The following is a 22,445-nucleotide window of genomic DNA, read 5'->3' as shown; positions in this document are numbered from 1 at the left end:
ATGCGCAGTGCCGTGAGCATCGTTCTCTGGCGGGTACTGTAATTGTGTTGCTGAGGGTTGAACGGGAGGCAGCTTGGGGCGGGGCGAGCCGTGGGGTGAGGTTAGGGGAGCTGGAACATGGGCCCGCGCGACCAAGGCGCGTGTGGGGGAAGGGAAGGGCTGCCCCTAGCTGTGTTGAGAGGGGGATGGGAGGGATGCCCCAGTGTGGGAGGCGGCTGCAAAGCCCAGATGGGGGGCAGAGGCGTTCAGGCTCTTGTGGGAGAATTTGAACAGGGGGAGGATGCAGCTTTTGTAGGAGAATAAGGGGGAAAGGCCCTATCGGCGGCTCAGGGTCTCCCCTGTAGGGAGACAAGGCGTTGGGGGGAGTAGAGGGTGCTGCACAGGAGTGGGAACAACGTCCTTGGGGATGTTTGACAGCTATAGCCGTGGGCCCCAATTCTGCATGGTTGCAGCATCCAGGCTATAGATATTAAGATGTTCCTGAGGGCAGAGTCTGTATTTTATTGTGCTGTGTACAGTGCCAAGCACAGTGGCTCTGGGTCAGGAAGGACATCATTTACATTGCAATAGCTTTCAAAGGCCCCAGTCAAGTCACTGATCAAGTATAAATAACACCACCACCAGTTTGTGCCATGTAGTGATTCCAAAGATGGAAAACCACTGAAAGATTGTGTTTTCATCTAGAATGTGTCAATTTTTATGGGCTATGGACCCAAGCCAGAGGTGATATTTATAGAGTATAAATTCAACACTGGTGAGTAAACACAAGTGAATATAAAATGTAACATTTATAAAGGTGGTGGGGAAGAGAAGGGGTGCAGTGGCTTAGGACTGTAAATGGAAAAGCACACCGCAGGAGGACTAGAGAGAAAGAGTAGGACAGATCTGTCTATCTTACACATTCTTATATCTTGGTTAACTTTCCTAGCCTTCCATCCTCAGAAGAAGTTATATATGACATGTACTTATTAATACTTAGGGTTTGTGTATACAGCTTTTTGGAGCAACCCTCCCAGCCTGAGTCAGCAGACGGGCTATCATGGCTTGTGTTAATGCTCTATAAATAGATGTATAGACAGCGCTAAAAGTTGCGGCTCTGGATGGAGATTGTGCTTTGAAGCTAGCTACCTCGGTAGCTACTTGGGCCAAAGGGGCAACGATATCGTGATGATGAAAATTAAGAAATCATAGAATCGGTATCTTATGGGTCTCTTGTTTCTGAGCTGGGGAAATCGGGTATGTAAAGCTATGAAAACCCTGCATGGGTTGGCACATAGGGCCTCTAGATCCACAGCACAGACCCCTTAGTACAGGTATGGGCAAACTACAGCTCGGGGGCCACATCCAGCCCTCGAGCTCCCGCTGAGGAGCGGGGTCTAGGGCTTGCCCTGCTCCAGCACCTCAGCCAGGGAGTGGGGTCAGGGGCTTGCCCCACTCTGTGGCTCCTGGAAGTAGAGAGAAAGGAGAAGACAGAAAATAGTGGACATAAACGTTTGACTGATGTGAAGCTGAAGGTTTTGGTTTTGTGGGACATTGGATCACATTCCAGTGGGGGAGGATGCTATATAAACAAGGTAGCCTCCATCTCACAAGTGGTGGTGGGAACTAATCTCCACCAGAAACCAGCTGGAGCAAGCAGGATGGGGTTAAACTAACAACGCAAGGGGAGGGTGCTTAGAAGCCAAATGCAGTACAAACTCAAACTCAGTGTGTCACAAACAAATTGATGTGATGTGACCAAGAATGTGAAGAGAAGAAATGTTTCAAATGCTTATATACCAATGCTAGGTAATAAGAAAGAGTTGGCGATTCTTATTGATCATGAGACATTTTATAACAGGCATTACTGAAAACCTGGTGGGAATATTCACATGATTGGAATTTTAAAATTGCTAGTTATAACCTATTTAGAAAGGATAGAGTGAGTAAAAGATGTATCTATGCAGTGGGTAAGGGTGTCATACTCTACATTAAAGACACTATTACCTGTTACATAGTTATTAATAACTCAAAACCACAGGATCTTGAGTGCATATGGATCAATGTGCTAACTGGGAAAGCCCAGGAATAGGTGCTGGTGGGGTTCTGTTCCAGACCATCAAATTAAACCAAAGAACAGGATGAGTTACTCCTTAAGCACTGTCTGTAATGTGTGGAAAGAAAAATTGGGGTATTATGGGAGATTTCAGTTTGGGAGATCTTTGCAGGAGATCTCAAGCAGCCAGCAATATGACATCATTAGAGTTTCTAAAAATTACATGTGTTGCTTTTCTAAGACAAAAGTATTGGAATACTGAGGAAATGCTAGTACACTGGAAGAATTGTGCCAGTATTCACAAAAAGCAATGTGAACGGCAATTGGGACATCTGACCCGATTAGCCTGACACCAGTCCTAGGTAAAATATGCAAAAGCAGATATGGGATTCAACTGATAAAGAATTAAAGGATAATTAATGCCAGTTAAACATGGTTTTATGGAAAATAAGTCTTGTCAAACAAGCCAGATTTCATTCTTTGAGATTGATCTACCATAATGTACCATACTTCATACAATCTGCTATGATGATACAAATAATAGTACAATTTCAGTAAAGTACATGTTAAATGGATTAAGACTTGGCTGACAGATCTCACAAAGTAGTTGCCAATGGGCAGTCATTATTGAATGGCAGTGTTTCTTGTGGTGTTCTGTGGGGATTAAGGCATGGCCCCATGCTATTCAACATTTTTATCAGTGCTCTGGAAGTAAACAGAAAATCACTGCTGATAAAATATGCAGGTGATGCAAAGAATAGTGAAGTGTTAAATATGAATGAGGATAGGTCAGTCGTACATCTGGATCACTTAGCCCAAGTCAGTATGCCTTTCTAGGCCAAACAGGCAAAACTGCTCCTACAAATACCATCTCCTATCTGGAGCTCTATCTCCGGATGTATCATATGCACATAATGCAGGTGGTTGCTTGAAGTTGGAGTAAGCTGCATCATTACAAATCATGCTTATTTTGGCTCTGCTTACTTACAGTAGGCATTTGCACCAGTACAATGACTCTCTCATGCCTGGTCTCAACAACTAGTTGGCTGACCCCAGTGCACAGTTGTAAGGTTGTTTCCACGCTTTTGGTATTTAAATAACTTGTATAGTGCCTTAAATCTTCAAAGGGATTTGCAAACAATAGTTTGTCATAAATATGGATCACTTTCAATTTTGTTTTAAATTAAATATAAGAATAGATGGTGTGATTTTTCCTCTCAGGTTTGTATCCTAATTAGAAAAATGGGATGCCTTTCAAATATAAAGGACCTGCATGATACTCTTGGTATTCCTTTTTTTGTTGATTTGTGCTAAAAGATTAATGCACACACAAAGCAATTAGTAATAATTTCAATACACCAAAAAACAAAAGGAAAATCTTTTCAACTACATTGAAATCCACGTGTCCTTGCATCTTTGCATTTATGGTGAGTAATCCCTGTGAGTAGCTGTTAATATAACTACATGTCACTGATTTAAAGAAAAATTAAACAGAACCAAACCCATGCAGAACTCAGTGCTGTTATTAAATGTAGATCTCCCATCTTTCATTATGAAAATGTTTGGGGAAAAAGATGTAAATATGCTATACAGTTGATTTGCATCTTTGCTGTCTCACTTCTTAATGTGTTCTCTTTAGTAGTTTAAAATATTATAGGTTGGATTTTAAAAAGTGCTCAGCTTTGGTATAACTGCTCCCACTAAAGTCAGGATTGAATGCTTTTGGCAATCCCACTTATATATAACTACATACATTCTATCTTCTGATTGGCTTAATTAGTAGTCAGGTGTCTCAGATGCATTGTTTCTTCTATTGATATAATATATTAAATTTTGCATTGCTTAATGAGGCCTTTTAAAAGTTCTTCCTGAAATATGTACAGCACAATACAACCTTTTTTTTATATTGTGTCCATATAGAATATCACATTCCTGCTTTTTTTTGTTTTGTATTCACTGCATTGTAAGATGTCACCTTTTTGAACAGATGAATAAAAATATTCACTACTAATTAAATATTTAATTTTAAAATATAATTGGGGGTTTACCCTCAATGAAACCCCTTATCTCCTTAATGGGGATGGATTTTTCAAAGATATCCCCTTAAAGCAGTTAGCATGGTCAGACAGTTTAGGGGGCTGATTAGTTTTAAGTTGTTTTCAGAACTAATATTTGTTTCTTTCAACTGTGAATTAATCTGTTGGAGAGAATATTTATTAACCATAAAATAGAAGTAGATCCTTTGCTGTCTGTTCTACAATCGCTCTCCTTCTTGTAAAAATAGCTTTTATGTTTTCTAGACTGTAAGACTCTCTGCCTTAATTATGTATGGTTCACAACAATAACCTTCATAAAAGATCTCTGTTTCAAAGGACTTTCAGCCTCCTAGTCATTTACCATAGTAAACATCATTTTTCAAGGGTGTACGGAAATGAAAGAGGTTAGCGTTTAATTCAAAACGCATCTTCTGTTCCTCACAAAAAGTAAGGCTATGTCTACACAACAGCTTATGTCAGCATAACTTATGTTGTTCGGGGAGGGGGGTGAATAAATCATCCCCCTGAGCGACATAAGTTATGCCAACATACGTGCCGGTGTGAACAACGCTATGTCAATGGGAGAGCTTCTCCCGCCGACATAGCTTCTGCTGTTCACAGATGCTGCAGTAGTTAAGCTGACAGGAGAGCACTCTTCCATTGACTTAGAGCAGTTACATTTCTCTCTAATGTAGCCATGCCCTTAGAAACTAATATGAAAACATCTATTTTAACATAACTTATTTCCCTCAGACACTTTATGTATGAAAAAGAAATCCAAGTTGCAACCATTTTCTGCGTCACTTTTTATGCCTTTGAATGCTCTGTCCCTCTCTCCTTTTGTTTTTCATTGTCTTATCCACACTATTCTCTCTTGGCTAATTGCCTTGTTTGATTTAATTTAGGCCAAAATGACAAGCTTCCCGTGGTGCTGCTGTTACGTGATATCAACAAACACAGTTGTTGTCAACAGGTTACCGGACCTCAATTTGGCAATCTCCCTGTATGAATATAATTATGCACTGAACCTACAAGAGATTCTGTAATGTTAGTTTGTTTAACATTATAGTTTATACTTCAATTAAATCAGAGGTATCTGCCTTATTTTGCTTTTATGTAAGGCTCTTGAGTTTCCACAGATGCAAATATTTTGCTTCCTTTACAGCAGGAATTTAGCTGTGATTTTTGCAAATGAATCTGCTGAGGACATGTGCGTTATATAACGCTTTTTATTTTCTAGACTAGAGGAAATTTATTTTTAAGTAATGAGATTTTGCTGAGCTCTGTACAAGTCTTGAAATACAGATTGCCTCTGCTCCATACTAACCCAGACATATGCACAGTTGTTAGGTTCAATTTTGATTTATTAATAAAACTTCAAATAATCAGGCTCAATTGGAATTTATTAATCAAAGATTTAGTCAAGATTAATACAGCACAATACAGAAAGGTTATCAATACCAAACCAATCTGAAGACTGGAAAAGTGACTTTGCAGCTTGATTCACCCCAACTCACTCCCAGAAACTACCCTCCGTACATGTTGTACTTGGGACAAAGAAGAAGTGCTTTCCATTACTGATCTACATATAGCATTCCCCTTATGGTATCTCCTCTTACCTAATCAATAAGCTAAAGCTATCTGTGACTAAGTTCTTATTATAGAAAATGCCTGTGGCATTGGTAATGAGCTAAAAACATTTCTCAGTAGGTCATCTCATCGATCACTGAAGACATAACAAATATCCCTCCTCAATCATTAGTGGTCCCTTCCTGGACACATTCCCCATGAGTCAGTAGGGTCAGGGTAAAAATATTATACACATTCCATCAGTTGGTCACACACTAAAATTCAACTTAAATACAGAGTCCCTGGAATCATAGATACAAAGCACTAGAATTATAGTTACAAAACACTTTGTGGATGAACCAAAGGATCATGGGGTTTTATATACAAAGAGTTACGGGAACACAAAGAATCATAGGGAGTCTGGTTCATTTGTTAATACAGTAGAGGCACAGGGAACCCCAGAATTGGGAAGGGTAAGGATGTTTCTCTCACTGTTTATTTGGGTATGGCTACACTTAAAACACTACACTGGCATAGTTGCACCACTGTAGCTCTTCTGATTGGAGGGGTTCTCATCAGGGTAGGTAATCCACCTCCCAAAGAGGCGGTAGCTAGGTTGATGGAAGAATTCTTCCAACCTACCACTATCTACACTGGGGAGCTAGGTTGACTTAATCATGCCACTCAGCAGTGTGGATTTTTCACACCCCTGAGCAATGTAGGTAAACTTTCATTTCTAATGTAGAGCAGTCCACAGTAACTGAACCTGTATTTTTTCCCCCACCCTCCATGGTTTATTCCAGGAGTGTTCAGTCAAGTCTCTGATCTCCTAACATCTCCTGTCTCTGGTGATGAATCTTACTGGGGTGGGTTAAGGCTGCAGAGCTTTCTGCCTTATATGTCTGTCCCCAGCAAGCCAGTCTGCCCAATGGACAGCTCCTGTGCATTGCTTGCTCTCTCTCTCGCTCTCTCTCCCCAAAGTCTATGAACAGTGTATTGCCTGCAGTTGAAGTAACCACACAGTTTTTTTTCAAAAGCAAGTATATTTATTCTTAAAGTAAAAGCATGTTTCTTTCTACAAAGAAAACATAATAAAAACAATCAACAGATTTAGATGTGCATTAAACATACTAAGTCACCCATCAGTCTTATGAAGACCTTGTCAACTAAAGTCTTTTCAACCGTTCCACAAGGGTGGGAGCCTCCCTTGGGACGGAAAGTTCAGTCTGTTCACTGGATCAAAAAGAAGGCCCTGAGCCTTAAACCCAGGCTTTTTAATACCAAAAGTTCTTTATTAGTCTCTGGAAAAACCCAGTTTGAATCAGGATCTGTAAGCCTCCCCAGAGGGTGATACCTTAATCACCCTCACCTTATTTTTGATTCCTGGAGAAGCAATGATAACCCTCCCTCCTTGAAGTTGGTTACAGTCCTTGGCCCACAGTGATACATAAACTTAATACAATATGGTCCCCAAAGATATTGCATGGTGTTGCAATGTCTGTCATAGTATTATCCTTTTTTAATATAATTGGTTTCTTCAGGTTTATAAAGCAGAGGTAAACTATATATGTAAAGTGTTTCTGTAAAATCAACAATATAAACAGTTAAATTGAGCCTGTGCTATCTATAAATTAATTTGGTTCTTTTAGCCTGGCAAACAGTGATATTCAAGTCCACTTAGATGGCCAATTTCACATATGGGTATAGGTGTACATAGAGATGACTTCAAAGCAGGCCAGCCCATTCAGCTGAAAGATGTTTGTGCTAGATGTTGAAGACTGTTTTATTGCTGCCAACATGCACCTCTCCCTTCTAGTAATTTTGTCTTTGCTTCTCTGTGCATGCTGAGCACTAGCAGCAACAGAGTGTAGTTGAGTTGAAAAGATAACTGTGGGTGGTTTGGAGATCTGGAGTTTGCTCACTTTTACTCTTGTTATTTATGAAAAAAAGTTGGAACATAAGATAGGAGAGAGAATACTTACTTTTATGCGGCACCTATTGCTATGGCATCTTTGATCAATTGAAATGATGAAATTTAATGAAGTATAGCGCCTGCCTTGATATTTAATGGAAAGCCTGACTACAATAGGGATTGCCTTCTAACTTCTCCTAAAGACTGTTACAGTTTCCAGGTTTTTATGACTGGCTCCAGCAACCTTCTGTCCCAGTCAGTGATCCAGAATATGTGCATGAACATGCACTAGAGAGAGAGAAATGCACAAACATTGAGGGATGGGTAGGTATATTTTGTTTTTAAAGTTTTGTGCCTACTGAAGCTGGATGGCATTATTGTGCAGGCAGTGGAGAGGCAGCTATGGCAGGGTCTGGAGAGGTCAGAGGGGATTTAGTTGCAGGGCACAGCCCTAATTGATATAAGAGGTCGGTTACTATACCTAATAAGTAACTGATTTTGGAAAGCGGAGAGAGAACTTGATTAGGGGGATGGGTGAGTGATTTGTAGGAGACTGGGAAACTTGTTAAGCAGCATAGGAGTTGATCAGGAAGCACACAAGAGGGACCCTAATGGTTAGGTGAAATTCCAAAGCCCCCCACTTCACTGCTCTGATGTCTTCTCAGAATTATTCCAGGAATATTTTTTTGAAATGTTGGTGCGTGTGCACTGCAGTTTGGACTCTGTAACTTCCCTGAGCCTGTAAAGAGCATGGGAGTGCTGCTTTTGTTTTTCCCATGCTGTCAGACCCATTCCTTCCTTTTTGATCAGCCTCATTGTTATAAGCACATGGCCAAAGAAGGGAGTAGAGAACCAAAGAGAAGAGCACCCCTTCCACTAGCTACAAAGTCACTCCCCTGTATGGCAGAGTTGACGTTTCAGGGCAGAAAGAAAAGTGTGTGAGAATGTGGCTCTCTGGCAAGATATCCATAATTCCCAGGTTTCATTGGGTTTGACAGCACCATGACAATATTACTGTGTACTATTTGTATTACCGTAGTTCCTGAGAGCGTGAGTCAGGGACCCAGGACCACATTGTGTTAGCTGCTGTGCAATGCAGAACAAAAGACAGTCCAATAATCTCTTGCTTCTGTTTCTGGCCCAGCTGGATTACTGTAGGTACAGAGACAGAATGTGTAAAGGGCCAATTAAAAAAAAAAAAAGTCAATCAAACCGTTTTGAAATGTCAGTGTTCAGTTTCCTGTATGGGTGAAGTTTTGTGCTGACTCTTAATTATTTGAACTATCTTATCCATCCCTGTTAATTAAGTGTCCTTAGGTTTGTCTTCATCACAATGAAATAAATAATAGATAAATGTAAAAGGCAATGAAAATGCAGCAGAATCATGTTCATCTGACTGGACTAGGCAGCCTGAAATTTATTTGGATAAATGGGAGTTTCCATAAAAGATTTTTCACAGTGTGTTTACAGTATTCCCCACAATGTGCATTCAGCCTGTTAAATTCACTGCCTCAAGCAGAGATTTAAATAATTTATTTGGATTTTAAATGAATGGCTAATTTTAAGTCCAGATATAACCTGGGTAGTTGTACATACTAAGATAGATTTTATTTTCGCTCATGCTTCGTGATGAAAGCTGATCAGTAACAGGGACCAGGTTGCTATTTTTTTCTCTTCTATTAATTCTGTCATCCTTACCTCAAATAGCACTTTACTCTATAAAATGAAGGTAGCAGATTTGCTCCCCTTTTAGGCACTTCTGTGGCTTCTTTCATCTGAGGATCTGCTTGTTCTTTGCAAACAAATTAATGAAGCCTCATTACATCCCTGTAAATTAGAAAAGGATTATATAGTGATCTAAGGTTTTGTTGTTGTGAATTTTAGTGCTCAGGAAATGTGCTGCATTTTGAGTCCTGGAGAATGAAATCCATGCAATGTTTACAGCATAGGTAACAACCAGAGTAACTGTTTCCCTCACTCTGCCTTTGTAATGAACCTCAACCCTTTTGAATAAGAAGTTTGTTTGTTCCCCATCTTACTCAATTGTGTGTGTCTTTGCAGAGTCTAACAGGCAATGCCAGTGTGGTGGTGGCTTCTGTGATATGGACACTGTTCCAGTAAGGCCTAAACTGTGAATTCCAGATTGATTTCACATAGGTCACAGAACAACTAGCAGATGGTGTAGTAACTTACAGTCACCATGAATTCTGTTACTTTTGTTGTTTTAACCCCTTAAAAGAAATTAGATTTAGAGCATTTTCCATTCAGACTAGTGCAGTAGTTCTCAAACAGTGTCTGAGTGCAGAGGCTTCATTGGAGAAGAAGAGAGCTGTGCAGGAAGAACAGGGAAGCCAGCAAGAGAAGCCACAGAAAAACAGCTGCAAAGAGATTTCAGAGTGGTAGCCGTGTTAGGACATGTCTACACTTAACCCTGGAGCAATTGATCCAGCAGAGGTCGATTTATCATGTCTAGTGAAGACGTGATAAATTGACTGCAGAGCACTTTCCCGTCGACTCCACCTATGCTTCTCGCTCTGGTGGAGTACTGGAGTCGACGGGGCAGCAGCAACAGTCAACCTACCACAGTGAAGACACCGTGGTAAGTAGCTCTAAGTACGTTGACTTCATCTATGCTGTTTTCGTAGTTGAAGTTGCATAACTTAGACCGACTTAGCTCGCATCCTCCCTCCCCCAGTGTAGACCTGGCCTTAGTCTGTGTCATCAAAAACAACGAGAAGTCCTTGTGGCACCATAGCCCTGGTCTACACTATGGGGTTAGGTCGAATTTAGCTGGATTAGGTTGATTTTAAAATGAATGTGTCTACACGACCAACCCCGTTCCGTCGACCTAAAGGGCTCTTAAAATTGACTTCTGTACTCCTCCCCGGCAAGGGGAGTAGCGCTAAAATCCATCTTGCTGGGTCAAATTTGGGGTAGTGCAGACGCAATTCGATTGTATTGGCCTCTGGGAGCTATCCCAGAGTGCTCCAATGTGACTGCTCTGGACAGCACTTTCAACTCCGATGCACTAGCCAGGTACACAGGAAAAGCCTGGGGAAATGTTGAATTTCATTTCCTGTTTGGTCAGTGTGGTGCGCTCAGCAGCACAGGTGACCATGCAGCCCCCCCCCCCGAGAATCGCAAACGAGCTCCAGCATGGACCGAAAGGGAGACACTGGATCTGACTGCTGTGTGGGGAGAAGAATCTGTGCACACTGAACTCCGATCAAAAGAAGAAATGCTAATATATATGCTAAAATCGCACATGGTGAACAGAGGCTACAACAAGGACACACAGCAGTGCCACATGAAAGTTAAGGAGCTCAGGCAAGCCTACCAAAAGACAAAGGAGGCAAATGGTTGCTCCAGGTCAGAGCCCATACATGCCGCATGATCATCTGCATGGCATTCTAGGGGGGACCCTACCACTACCCCACCACTGTCCATGGACACCTGCAAGGGGGGAGTCTCACGCAACAGGGAGGAGGATTTTGTGGATGAGGAAGAGGAGGAGAATGCGCAACAGGCAAGCGGTGAATCCATTCCCATGAGCCTGAAGCCAGAGAAGGCACCTCTGGTGAGTGCACATTTGTAACTACAGTACAGGGTTAAAAAGCAATAGTGTTTAATGTTTGATTTGCCCTGAAGAATTGGGATGCATTTGCGGCCAATACAGCAACTGGAAGTCTGTTAATGTGTCTGGGGATGGAGCGGGAATCCTCTAGGGACATCTCCATGAAGCTCTCCTGGAGGTACTCTGAAAGCCTTTGCAGAAGGTTTCTGGGGAGGGCTGCCTTATTTCGTCCTCCACGGTAGGACACTTTACCACACCAAGCAAGTAGCAAGTAGTCTGGAATCATTGCGGCACAACGCATGGCAGCGAATGTTCCTGGGGCAACATTCGGTATATATCTTTCTGTGTTAGCCTCAGGAGAGTGATATTATTCATGGTCACCTGGTTGAAATAGGGGAATTTTTGTAAAGGAATATTAAAAGGACCCCGTTCATGCTGGGCTAAAAGGGATCATCCCAGAGACTAGCCACACGGTGGGGAGAGGGATGAAGGGATCATCCCAGAGAATAGCCAAGCAGTGGCATGGGGGGAGGTGTGTGCTGCATATCCACCTGAAAACCGCAGCCCCTCCTTTTAAATGTGAAACCTAACCCACATTGTTTGCCATGGGAAAGGAGGGCGCTGCATTTTGAAACCATTCCCACATGTTATGAAGGTGAAAGAAGCCAACCCCGGGTACCCTTTGGCTTACCATGGCTGCTTGGAAACCAAATTCTGTTGCCCAGCCATGTGTGATGTGTCACCATACCGACAGGCGCTCAATATAAAAGGCAAAATGCAACCTCGTACCTAAAGCACATATGTTGTCTGCTGTGAATTGCTTGCTTCACTGTGAAAGAGTCTCTCTTTTGTTCTCAGAAATGTATCATCTTAAATTTTACTCTCCCTTTTTATCCCCCGCAGGTGCAAATGTTTCTGTGCTCCCCCTATCATCTCTGGCCCTGAGGTTATTGCAGATTAGAAGGCAAAAAAACCCGCACTCACGGTGACATGTTTTCCGAGCTCACGCAGTCCTCCTGCACTGGCAGGGCACAGTTTAATGCATGGAGGCATTCAGTGGCAGAGGCCAGGAAAGCATTAAGTGAGCACGATGAGCAGAGGCAGGAGGCGATGCTGAGGCTAATGGGGGAGCAAACGGACAACATGAGGGGTAGAATGGAGATGGGACCTGGGGCCGAGACCCTGGCGAAATTAGAAAGTCGGCTCCTTTGGTTGTGTTAGTGCTGCAGTGTGGTGAGGAGAAGAAAATATGAAGTTTTGAGGAAAAGAGTTAGTGATGTTGTAACTCAATATTCAGCTCAGAAAATCAAATGGCTTGTTTATTTTTGTTGGAAATCAGTGGCTGACAAATATGCAAAAACATCAACAACAGAATACACACCTCATTCCCCGAGACAATGGAAAATGCCTGAGGCAAAGAGGGGGCCCCCTTGGAACATTGGTTGTTTTAACTATTCAAATAACCTGCAATAAAAAAAGAGATCCCACTTCAGCAAATAAATTGAGTATGGTGCTAGGAGTCAGGAACTCAGCTCTGCTGCTGATTCACTGTGTTTCATTGGGCAAGCCCGTCTCGGCCTGATCCTGCTCTTACTTCAGTTAATGGGAATAGTATAGAGCCTTCTGAGAGTATTTATCCATACTATATTGAGAGGGTCTGGGACGTGTTATAGATTAGTATGGGAGGTAGGCCATAATTTTCTTGGCCCTCATAGTCATCCAATCCAACTATGGAAGTAATTATTCAGAGTTTAAATAACAACAAACAGCAATACGCATTATAATGAAGTAGTAACACAACACAAAAATAATCTGTAAGAAACAATCTGTTAAGGATAGGAACTAGCTCAGGGTTTCTTTCTTGCTCACTTTGAGCAGAGTAGTTATTACCTTGTATTTTTAATTTTAAAAAAGAATTATTCTGAGTCACATTTTCCTTAACAGTATATGTAAAAAGCTACTCTGACACTCAGTAACCAGCGTAGCACACATAATGTGCAGTGACAGCAAACTGAGCAGGAGAGAAGAGGCATACCTGCAAAAGCAGAAGTGAGGGGACAAAAAAGAGATGAACAAAACTATTGTATTACTGTACATTCTAAACACACACTGTGTGCACATTCTGTCATGAACACTCCCTGCAAAGAGCTGGGAGTTAGGGGGACTGGAACTAGCTGGATAAAGAGATTGGGACTACAAACTAGTGGGGGTGGGGAAAGAGGGCAGAGAGGAAGAGACAGATGTGACAAGGACCTGGGGTGCTGGGAGAGAACTGGGACTGGCTGGTCAAAGAGACTGGGACCAGGAGCAAAGGAGGTGGGGGAGAGAAGGCTGACATGAAGAATCCAGGGAAGGAGAATTGGGAAGCCAACTGCTGAGGGGAAGAGAGAGATTGGATGAGGAGACAGAAAGGGGAACTGGAACTGGGTGTGGGAGGGAGAAAGACTGGGAGTCAGAGTGATCCCAGTGGGGGAGACTAGGCCTACCTGGGCACAGAGACTAGGACTGGCATGTGATGCCTAAAGAGTGGAGACTGGGATGGGTAGGCAAGGAGAATGGGATTGGAACAAGGAGTGAGGTGTAAGGAAGATGCATAAATTTGGCATGGTGGAGGGGATGGGGCAAAAAAGGGGTGAAGCTTGGGGAAATTGGGTAGAAGCATCTGTCCCAACTGAGCACATTCCCCTCCAAAGCCTGAAATGGAACCCAAGATTCCTGAGTCTCATCGTTCCTCTGCTGTCAGCAAATATCTGTGACTGGCAAAGTGTGTGTATCAGATCCCCTCTAGTGCTTGGTCCACATAGAGGATGACACCCAGTATTGCTATTAGTTAGTCTATTAGCTCAAGTGGCAGAGGTCTGTGCAGTGGATCGAAAGGTTCCAACCCTGCTGGTGACCCACATGGCTATCATTATGATGCCACATGATGGAATTTCTGTTTTTACAATTTGCTTTATTAAAAATGATATTATACACTATGTTAAAAGAACATTATTAAGGTGGCAAAATTAAGCACTCAGAAGTTAAGAAAAGCCAGAACTAAGGTTGCCTGTGAAACATTAATGTGGCTCACTTGTGTGTATACATTGTGATATAGTCTTCAGTTACATGATCACATAATGTTTTTCCACGGGACGCCTGCTTTGTTCAGTGCACAGGCTGAATCTGTCCAGGATTGTGTAATAAAGAAGGCTATTGCCTGTAGGACCCCTTTCCCATCTGTTGCAGAAGTTGGATGGTTTGTAGCAAATAGACCAAAGGAGAAGGATGGTCTCATGGTTACTGCAACTGAATGGTGCACTAGAGACTTGGATTCTATCCATGTTTCATAGAGGTCCTGTGTAATGACAAGCAAATCACTTGAACCATACCTTTCACAGGTGGACACTAATTATGTGTTCCTCATTTTGTGGGTGCCCAACTTGAGACCCTGGATTTGTAGAAGCGCTGAGTACTCACAACTGCAGCTGAAGTCAATGGGAGCTGTGCTTGAATATATAAAGTGCTATTAATGCTAAGTATTCTGAAAACTCAGGTGCTAGGCCTCTCAAATTGGGCACCCAAAATTAGTGGAAACTTTTTGCCTTAATTTCTCCATGCCTCAGTTCAACATTTCCCTAACCTCTCACCTCGGGGGCTTTGTGAAGATGAATTAATTAATGTTTGTGAAGCAATCAAGTACCATAGTGGTGAGCGCCTAGAAAAGCCCATGGGAAAATTAATAATTCAGTCCTCATAGCAGGGTTGTAAATAATGTGTGGTAAACAAGGCCTTAGGCCACACACTGAAAAATGAGGATAAACCCAAATATTTACTAGCTGTTCATTAATTGAGCAGGGTCCATCCTGTGTTTGTTTTTTTTATCTGTAATTATTATTGAGGATCCCAAGTTGTTTTACAGAACCTATTTGTCCGCAGATGAAATTCAGCCACTTTTCATGATAGAAATAGGACAGCTGTTGAACTGCTGAACAATTTATTTTTAGGAGGTAGAGTGAAGAATAACATATCCATTTTAAACTGGAGAGGGAATGTGAGTAAGCACAGTGTAATCATGTGAGCTGGAGTTTGCCCAGCGCCCTGGAAACTAACTCTAGTATCTGAAACTCTAGGGAATTTGTTCTCTCTCACCATGTTGAGGAGTGATTGGCAGGAAGTTAGAAATATTCTTGAGGGATCATTACACTTTCAGAATAATTTTCTAATCTGCAATCCTTAGCTAATAAGGGGTAAAATTGATGCTGTGAATGTGCAAATAATAATTATAGTGCTGTTCCTCTAGAGAGACAGAGTTGACACTGCAGAAGAATTTGTTCTACCAGGCTTACTTTGATTATAACCACCTGATGAACAGATGACTCATGGTAGGTATCTTAACCTTAATGCATAGAGTTGAATTTTATGAGAACAAGATATCCATGTGTAGATTTTCTTCTCTAACAATAGGTCATTTAAGTACTTTTCTCATGAGTCACACGTTCCTCTGATCTGTTGCCAGAATCAGTTTGTACTAAGGGTGAAGCTAATACAAACATTTGTTTTCCCCAGAGCACTAATTGAATATTGATGCTAGTGATGGCTGAATAAATGGTGTGCTTGTGTGCAATAGCCACTGAAATACATTCACGTTTAAGCATTTCTTTGCTTTACTAACAGACAACAGTTTCCTTGAAGTGCAGCTAACACTTTTTTCATGAGAATCAAAACACTGCCAGAAGTAATAGTTGAAATTATATAAGGAATGACTAATGTGGAAGGAACAAACACTAATGTGGAAGGCAATAGTGAAAGATGTAAGAAACAGTGGACAAAAGTTAGGCTTTGATTCAACAAACCATCCCTAATCAACAAAGTGTTTAAGTACTTTGTTGAACCAGGACCTTAAATTGGAAATTCTGACAGAGTTGTTTCCCCCTTTTCTTCTATGCCCTCTCTCAAATTTATTCAAACAGCATAATTGCATTTTACTGACATTGGGGATATTGCGGGAATGAAGGATTAAGTGCTCTGTGGAAAGGGTTGTCTCTTCATACAGTGCTCAGTCCAAAGGAGACCTGATCATGATGGTAATGCCGAAAGAATCCAGTAATGTAAATGATTAAAAATGACTTACAGTGGATAGGACTGTTAGGAAAAGACTTTTTCTTGAAATACGTCCCTAAAGGAAAATTGAAATAGTATAGGAGTACAGCAATTGTGTGTATTTGTTTGTATGCATACACTGATATCTAGAATGTATTGTTGCATAAAATCACAAAGTGCTAAAAAATCTAGTATTTGAAAGACTTGAAATATTTTTTAATAAAAACTAGTAATTTGATTTAAAAGGATGAGTGTAATGTTAAATATGCTTTTAAAGTGTAGAAAATGGAAATAGGTCTACACAAGTCATCTAATCAATGAACTAAAAGCTAATTATTAAAACTGTTAGCTACCTTCTCCTGAACTCATATTTTTATGGTATTTCTTTAAATTCATGAGTAACACGTGTAAGATATGTCACAGAGAGAAACTTGTGCAAGTTTTATCATTTTTGTGTTTGCCATTCTTTAAATCTCATTGATTTTAATATTGTACAGTTGTACAGATATATTCCAAACAGTTCAAATAAAACTGATTAAATTGTTTTTTCATTTGTTTTCTCAGTTTTCTGCCTCTGAGAATAAGGCAATAAAATTATATGATGATTAGATTCACTAGCAAAATCAATGATTGTCAAAGATGATGGCTTGAAGTCCTCTCTCTAATCCCAGAAAGAAATAAAAAACGAACAGCAGTAGTACAAGCTTCCAATGTACATGGCAGAGGGGCATTGCTGGCACATGATGGCATATATCACATTGGTAGATGTGCAGATGAACAAGCCCCTGACGGTGTGGCTGATGTGGTTAGGTCCTATGATGGGGGGGAGGGATAGCTCAGTGTTTTTTTAGCATTGGCCTGCTAAACCCAGGGTTGTGAGTGCAATCCTTGAGGGGGCGATTTAGGGATCTGGGGCAAAAATCGGTCTGGCAACTACACACCACACAACAGAAACACTAACCTAGGAACCAATCCCTGCAACAAACCCTGTTGCCAACTCTGTCCACATATCTATTCAAGGGACACCACCACAGAATCTAACCACATCAGCCACACCTACACATCTACCAATATGATATATGCCACCATGTACATTGGTCAAACCAGACAGTCTCTGCACAAAAGAATAAATGGACACAAATCAGACATCAAGAATTGTAAAATTCAAAAACCAGTAGGAGAGCACTTCAGTCTCCCTGGACACTCAATAACAGACTTAAAAGTGGCCATTCTTCAACAAAAAAACTTCAAAAACAGACTTCAACGAGAAACTGCAGAACTGGAATTAATTTGCAAACTTGACACCATCAAATTAGGCCTGAATAAAGACTGGGGGTGGCTGAGTCACTATAAAAAATATTTTCCCTCTGTTGATACTCACACCTTCTTGTCAACTGTTGGGAATGGGCCACATCCACCATGATTGAATTGGCCTCGTTAGCACTATAAAAAGTAATTTTCCCTGTGTTGATATTCACCCCTTCTTGTCAACTGTTGGGGAATGGGTCACATCTACCCTAACTGAATTGGCCTCGTTAGCACTGACCCCTTCCCTCCCACACACACTTGGTAAGGCAACTCCCATCTTTTCATGTGCTGTATATTTATACCTGTTTACTGTATTTTTCACTCCATGCATCTGATGAAGTGGGTTATAAACCATGAAAGCTTATGCCCAAATAAATTTGTTAGTCTCTAAGGTGCCACAAAGACTCCTCGTTGTTTTTGCTGATACAGACTAAAATGGCTACCCCTCTGAAACCTGTAATTTATCCAAAGACAACTAAAAGACCCCAAAGTTAGTAACAAAAATAATTATGTTAATGGAATCTTAAAGCTAATCCCACAGCTCTTCTTGAATGTTGTTATTGCAGTGGGAAAGATGCTAATTTGAATTTTTCATACAGTTCAGACATTATACATGGCAATGTTGTTCTCAATGTTTTAAAGCACTGTTAGACCAGAATAATATCAATGTTTGTGAGCCAAGCTGGCTACAGAAGTCTAGTCAGGAATGAGTAATAGATTTCTTCTCTTTTTGAAGATTGATGAGGATGTATACTGTTTTGTACACATTGAGCTACTTATGTTCTATAGTTGAAGACAGGGAAGATGAAACCCAAAATATCAAATGTCTTTATGCTTAGCAAGCATGTTAACTTGTGTGTCTCTTCCAAAATAATTCCTTAAATACATTTCAAATAATTTTCTTCAATTGTCTAATATAGAGTAGAGATGTTGAGAATGTTTTTAAGCAAGAAAACAAATTCCATGTTCCAGAGAGCTGCCTTAGTATGTTAAATGTGCTGTTTTTCAACAGGACAGAAACTGCACAAGTGAGAGCATTGAAGTTTTTCTCACTGCACATTATTCCTGTATCGTAACTGAGGCTTTGTCTACACAAGCATTTTTCCAGCAAATTTCCCACAGTGGCTGTAGTAGTGGTGCAGTTTGGCTGGTGGGAGTGCTAGTGTTGACCAGCTGCTGCTGTTTAAACTAGCATGTCATCTAGTCCTGCTCAGAGGAGGCCTAGATGTCATGATGGTAAAAACATCAGCAGCTGGTTGAAATGAGTACTCCCACCATTGCAATAGCAGTACAGTGGCAGAAAATGCTCATCTAGACACACAGAATTTTTCCATGTTGCCTACTATTTGGACTTCCCAAGGGTGCCTGTAGTAGGGCACCTGTCTATCCACAAAGTTACTCCAAATATTGCATGAGCATTTGTTTACATCACCTTGAGGGTTGCCATGCTAACTATTGAATCTTCACTATGTTGTCTATTTCCACCATAGCAGTCCCAGTGTAAACTGCAAGTATTGGCATAGCAGCTGCACCCATCTTGTTGGTCTTTCTTATGCAATCCCACAATGCAGCTATCCAGTCTTCAGAGATCCCAGGAATGTGCGTGAATGCTGAGAATTGTGGATACTCAACATATCTGAAAATCAGGCCTGTTGTGCTGTGTCAGGTTCTTCTTTCCTTTTTAAAAAGTTTTAAGCACCGTCCCTAAGATGAGAAATGACCTCTTACCAAGAATCCTGTGTATACTCAACCACTGGCTCTTTTAGAGCTCTAGTCTGAATTGCCTTGCTTATTTCTGGAGACCAGTTTTTATGGTTGAGGGCAGGAGATCAATATTGGCTTCAGATAATCAGCTTCCCATTTCCATCTTACTTTTTAAGCCATTATGCAGTTTTCCTCTCACCACCGTCTAACTAGGAAGAAGAGAGCAGACACCAACCACACAGGCTCTTGAAAAAATAACAAGATAAGAGAAACAAAAGCAGAAGTTGGAATTTGCAGCCATTCAATTCAATAGGAAGCTGCAGCATTGCATTTTTGGTGCTGTGTGGGGCTTTGTATCAGCAGACCTCCCATTCACTCATTCCAATGTATCATCTAGCCCTGGGCAAACACTTCTGGATTTGAAGCTGGGTGAATAATTAACATGATTTTTCTGCAAATGTGTAGTTGAATTCTAAATCAAATTGGGTCTATCCAACCTTGAAGTAAGGTTTCTCACATGAAGGTTCAGGACAAAGGTCATATTCCCATGAATGCACTGATATGTTTGTGCCCTGTGAAAATAGCAAACCAGACAAGGAAATGGCTGCTCACAAACATAACTGCAGTTGCCCTATGTGACTGTTTAAATCTGTGGCTCTCATATATAGCCGAAAGCTAATACCTTCTAGAAAATAGGAACTGAAAAGATTTACAGTTTCCTAAAATTCCCTCAGTCTGCTTCTTCTTCCATCTTTCTACTGAAATAATTGAAACCCCACTAATTTATTCACTCTTTTTTCCTGTTTGTTAAATTAGGTCATCTGATCACGGAGCATAAAACATACCTTATGACTTAGGTCACAGACTCTCAGCTCAGAAATCAACTCGTGAATATTGATGCTTGCAGAAAATAGCCCGAGCAACTCACAGGTTATAGTAAGTTTCTGCAATACAATCAAACACATGAATGCAAACTAACAATTTTGTAGAAATTGGGATCTGTTTGTAGAAAAGGGCCTTATTATATTTAAAACCCCCTTCTGGATTCGCTTTTTGGTGGTTCTCCATTTTGAGTTTCCTCAGGAGCGGATTGTTCTGTCAACTTGTATTTACATTTCAACATTACACAGCTGGGTGATTTTGTGATTGGGTCACCTCTTCAAAAAGTAGTGGACTGAAACAACCAGTTCATTTCAGACAGATCATTAATCAATCTTTAGATGCTAACTGGTTTTGGTCACTATTGACCTTAACTGGATTTAAACCTGGTGACCTAGAGGTGCAAGCCTCCCAGCATTACACAGACAACAAGCTTCTAATGGGTCTGTTTTAGGGCTTAATTTTTTATAAAGCATCAACAGACTTCAGAAGGGCACAAATGTACAAGCTTTGCTGGCTGCCTTGTTTCTTTATGACAACAACCATAAGGCATAAGGAGAAGATATTTTTCAACTTTCATTCAAAATACGTTTTAAAATATCTAAACTAAGATCTTAATGATTTCTCCTATACGATACTGGGTGGATTTTTGCATATTTAGTGGAGGCCTATGGTAGTACTTTGTATGGTGATCAATCATAGCCTCTTTGGTAGACTATCCCTGAGCTGCAACCCTAACAACCTAGTCCCATGTTTAGATCTAAGACAGGTGTTGGCCACTTGGGACGTTCTAACTATTATTTTCTTTGGGCCTCCAGTTCCAGTGTTAAAGTCTGACTCCTGTACACTGATCTGAGATTGAGGTCCAAAGAATTCAGAGGAACATGTACAATTCTCTGTGAATTGCTTGCATTGTATGTTTTTATCACAGTCTTTTGAAATAACAGTTCAGTGCCTGTTTTCTGTTTAGGACCTTGGTATCATTTAGCTCCATACTGGGTTTTTGGTGAGTTTTCTTGTTGCCAACTGGTTGTTTCTCACAAAGAACTCTCCAGACACAATAGGCTTCAAGTGGGAATTTTTAGCAAGGTCTTGATTTTAATGTAGTGTGTTTGCTGCAAGTTGATCATGTATCAGAACTTTTGTCATTTTAAATGATGTTTGACTAATAAAGACAGATTTAGACAGTGTGCCACCTCCCTGAGGAGCTCCTATCAATTACTTAATGAGATGGTAAATTAAAAATATTCACATAGCAAAAAAATGGAAAATGTAACAATTAATAGGTTTTACCATTAATATTGTAATGAATGTTTCTTTCTGGGAGTAAACACATCATCAGTCAGCAGAAGCCAAGGGTTTTTTTCAGTCTAATTATCTTACTTTTAATTATTATACTTCATTCTTCTAGTTTATTATTATGAAGGGCATTCAACTGATGGTCTATAGGTAGGGTTATTACTCTTGCTCCGATTCTCATTTATTGTATTCTTGATGTAGATAGCCTGTCAGATCACAAATAATACTGGAGAAAATTGTCATTTATGCTTGACTGCTTCTTTACTAAAATATTTTATGAGGGCTGCCTGCTTTATATCATCACATTCTATTACCTATCTGTACTTAAGAAATGGAGACTGTACTTGATTTTAATAAAAGTAATTTGGTAACAGCAACTATACGTTATTCTTCTGATATGTAGTATTATTAGTGTATAATCTTATTTTGGAGGTAACATTTTACAGCTTATTTGCAGCACTAAGTGAACAGTAGCAATTGTTAAATTATGTATTAATTATTATAGTTTAGTCACATGGATCGGATTATTCACATATTATCAACCAACAGGATCAGACTTGAAAGTTAGATTTAACAATTTTTTAACTGCAGCTCAGTTTGAGTGTAATAAAACTAGAGGTGATCTAGATGTGAGTCACACAGGGAAATAATAATAATTCTGCATACCCTTTCCCACTTGTAGAAATTATTTTGTATGTCTATACTGCAATCAGAGGCGTGACCAAAGCATGTGTGGACATACCCAAGCTCACTTTGATCTAGTTAGCTCAAGTAACAATAGCAGTGAAGCTACAGCAGCACAGGCACTATTGAAACCTGGGAAAACGCAATACCTTTCCTGGCTGCCCTTCACAACCTACTCCCACCCTATCTATTATCTCTCATTCACTATTGAAATATTGACTCCAACATCTGATCGGCCCAGGATGCCGGCTTCCATTGCCCTCTTGTTAAATTTTCAATCAAACATGTTAGTGCTTTTTCCCATGCTGCCTTTCATGCTTCAGAGGAGCTCCCTGTAAACATCTGCAAAGCTACTTTTTTATC

The 22,445-nt window shown here is 40.6% G+C and overlaps 1 long non-coding RNA gene across 2 annotated transcripts; it reads left to right on the top strand.

Moving 5' to 3' along the window:
• Positions 1-637: 637 nt before the first annotated feature.
• LOC123372666 lies at positions 638-21,729 on the top strand. 2 transcript variants are annotated; one of them, XR_006580397.1, is made up of 3 exons: positions 638-754; positions 15,409-15,490; positions 20,037-21,729. It is a non-coding gene; the product is annotated as an uncharacterized LOC123372666 (long non-coding RNA). The 2 variants fall into 2 exon arrangements; XR_006580396.1 differs by lacking the exon at positions 638-754 and adding an exon at positions 3,353-3,462.
• Positions 21,730-22,445: the final 716 nt, after the last annotated feature.

The sequence above is a fragment of the Mauremys mutica genome, chromosome 6 (assembly GCF_020497125.1).
Source record: "Mauremys mutica isolate MM-2020 ecotype Southern chromosome 6, ASM2049712v1, whole genome shotgun sequence".
Classification (NCBI taxonomy): domain Eukaryota; kingdom Metazoa; phylum Chordata; order Testudines; family Geoemydidae; genus Mauremys; species Mauremys mutica.
The sequence above is the reverse complement of the archived record's forward strand: the minus strand, read 5'-3'. Positions and strand labels throughout refer to the sequence as shown.